Source organism: Panthera uncia, assembly GCF_023721935.1.
Source record: "Panthera uncia isolate 11264 chromosome A1 unlocalized genomic scaffold, Puncia_PCG_1.0 HiC_scaffold_17, whole genome shotgun sequence".
NCBI classification, from domain to species: domain Eukaryota; kingdom Metazoa; phylum Chordata; class Mammalia; order Carnivora; family Felidae; genus Panthera; species Panthera uncia.
In genome coordinates this window covers 144,455,353-144,458,393 of record NW_026057577.1, presented here as the reverse complement: position 1 = coordinate 144,458,393, position 3,041 = coordinate 144,455,353, and the positions used below count along the sequence as shown (strand labels likewise).

Genomic DNA, 3,041 nt, shown 5'->3' with positions numbered 1-3,041 from the left:
CATGCAAGTGACAGGAATGTTTGAACAAAGTTGCTCTGGGCGGAGACCAGCAAAAACACGCCTCACGAGGCGTTCGGAACCGCGCTCTGCGCACACGTGGAGAGGAGGCAGATGGCCTCATCTGGATTCAGTTTTGGGAGACAAAAAAGGTTTTTCCAATTAAAGTCACTTAAAAAACAGACTTCACAATGAGGGAGACCAAGCATTTAAAAAAAAAAAAATCCCTGACATTTGTAAGGTGTGGGTTTGGAAAATACCTGCTTTCCCTTCCTTGCAGGGGAGTGGGTTTGGGGAAAGTCCGATTGGAAAAGCCCAACTGGATGCACATCAGCTGATGGCGACTTTGACCTTATGGCTCAGGAACCGTCTGTCCTGCTGAAATGCACATCCAAAGCCCTGGTCCCTGCGGGCAACCAGAACGATTTGGCGTTCCACCTAACTCCGTCGGCTTCCGTGTTTTTCATGTTTAGAGAAAGAGGTTTTGGTTGATTGGTGTTTGTGATGAGGAAGCAAGAGAAAAGGGGACGTACAGACAGCTCTGGAAGTGTGCAGTCACCTGGCACGATGAGCTCTGCGGCGGTTGGGCGGGGCCGTGATTTTGCTCCGAAAATGATTTTAGCTACAAGTTGCTCATTTAACTTAACAATTAGCTGTTATGTCCTGGCAATCACTGGCATACTTACCAGTTCTTGTAACATGGGAACACTTGGCTTTACAAATGTTTTTCAGATGTAGTGAGACCTTCATGTGTCCTCAATTTCACAATGAATGGAGGAGTATGTAAAGTAATCATTTGAGTTTCCTATTGCTATTTCCATACTTTGAGGCCTCTGATTTTTTTCAAGTCTGAAACATTTCCAAAGCTCCTTGAAAACACACGTAAGCCTGAGGCTCTTTATCTTGGCGGCTAAAGAATACAAGGGGTCAGACTCTCTCTCGGGAAAATGCTGAGTCTCATGCAGAAGTAGTTCTCCTTGATGGTCAAAGTACATTCTCACTGGAACGTCCCGAGGTGGGTGCAGAAGTATAATTAACCCTCTTTTCTAGGTTCTAGGTTCTAGGTTCTGGGTTCTAGCTCCCGGAATGGTGACTTAACAAACATGTACTCTCTCTGAGAGTCCTTCCACGATGGGTCCAAGGGGACAGGTTTCTCTGCTGCACGTGCTCACTCAGGCACCCAGGTTCTGTCACCTTGCTGTTTTGCTGTCGCTTAGGGTATCGCTGTCATCTGTGTGGTTGCAGTTCACAGGCAGGTGGAGGGCAGGGCGGGGCACGGGCTCCATGACTTAAGGCCTAGAGGCAGCGGTGGTGCCTGTCGCCCCCACCCACATTCCAGCGCTGATGCGTCTGGTCACACGACCACGACAAACTGCACAGGAGGTCGGGCAGGGGAGGAATCTCCCACGGAGCAGCCAGGAGCTCGACCAGCACTCGGTCCCGTGGAAGAAGTGGGAGGTGGGGGGGCGGGGATACTGCGGATGTCCCCCGTCCCGTGCCAGCTCTCCCAGACTCTTCCACGCGTCACCCCAGCCACCACGGTTCAGGAACGAGAACATCCCTGTCCTTGCGGGAAGTCCATGCTTCCTCATTCTGCTTTCGCTTTACAGGCAGGATTTGTCGAGCCGGCCCAGAATGTCTTCTAATGCTGAAGAGTAAGGAGGTGACGTCTGTGACTCACAAAACAGCCCCGTGCACCTGCTAGGGAAGCCAGACTTTTTTCCTCCGACATAACAAATTAGAACCCATCTGGGATTTGAGAAGCCTGAGCTAAGGTTTCCTGGATCTGTTTGCATACGGGGCAGTGATGAAAAGCAAAGAAAACGATATGTTTAAAGAACCCTTCTGTGTCAAGTAGAAGGAAAGCTTAAGAATTCTTATACATTTCACTCTGGTGTAGGATGGTGATGTGTAAGGATCTGAAAATAATTTAACCCATTCACAGTACTTCTATTTTTTTTTTTTTAATTTTTTAAAATCTGTGCTGTTAGCACAGAGCCCGATGCAGGGCTCGAACCCACAAACCATGAGATCAGGACCTGAGCCAAAGTCAGACGCTCAACCGACTGAGCCATCCAGGCCCCTATCCACAGTACTCCTAAGTGCCGGGCACGGTTCTAAGGCCTGAGGAATGATAGTTCCTCTAATCCTTACAATGATATTTTGAAATAAGGACTGTTGTACCCATTTGAGGGATGTGGACACGGAGGCAGAGAGGGAGACAGAACTTGCCCCCCGTCACACAGCCAGTAAGCGGTCGATCTAGGATTTGAAGTTAGACAATCTGGCTCCAGAGTCTGTGCCCACGGGCCAGCAACCTTTCTCAGGAACATCAGCTGGTACACATGTTAGGCTCCGCGGGTTGTGCCGCCTGTCACAGCTACTCAGCTCTGTGGCCGAAGGGCAAAGCAGCCACAGAGAATGTGGAAGCGAGTTAAGTGTGGCCGTGTTCCAGTAAGACTTTGTGGACGCCGAACTTCAAATTTCATGTAATTTTCACGTGTCACAAAATAGTCTTCTTCTTTTATTTTTTTTACTCAACTATTTAAAAACACAACAGCCATTCTTGGCTCGCAGGCTGTTTGCTGGCCCCTGGTCTTTGCAAGTAACCTCGACGCCCCGTGGATTCCTGAAACTGTGAGTCCTTTCCTGAGCCTGACTACACTGGGCGCTCCGAGAAGAGCCTCCTGTGCCCTGGAGACCCGCCCCCTTCACCGAGAGGAGGAAGGCCCTCCTATGTCGTTAGAACTTGGTAGAAGGAGAAGGTGAAGTGTCCCTGTAACCAGGCGTCATGTGGCCAATGAGGATGTGGTCATGTGGCCAGTGAGGACCGGGGCTGGGACCTACCGATGGACGGGCAGGCAGGATTTGGGTTGGCAATCAGAGCACTCACAGGAGCTTAGAGAAATGGGGAAATGAAGAAAGGAGAAAAAAGGGCGGGTGTATGGTGCAGAAGGATGAGAGGCACGGACACGGAGCCTCGTCTCTGCAATTTCCCGTCAAAAGAACTCAGGCAGCCTCTCGGGCAGCGAGCGCTCAGAGAA

The 3,041-nt window shown here is 50.2% G+C and overlaps 1 long non-coding RNA gene across 1 annotated transcript; it reads left to right on the top strand.

The window, feature by feature from the left end:
* The first annotated feature begins 874 nt into the window (after positions 1 to 874).
* On the top strand, positions 875 to 3,041 carry LOC125934715 (uncharacterized). Its single transcript, XR_007461503.1, has 2 exons — positions 875 to 1,253; positions 1,612 to 3,041. It is a non-coding gene; the product is annotated as an uncharacterized LOC125934715 (long non-coding RNA).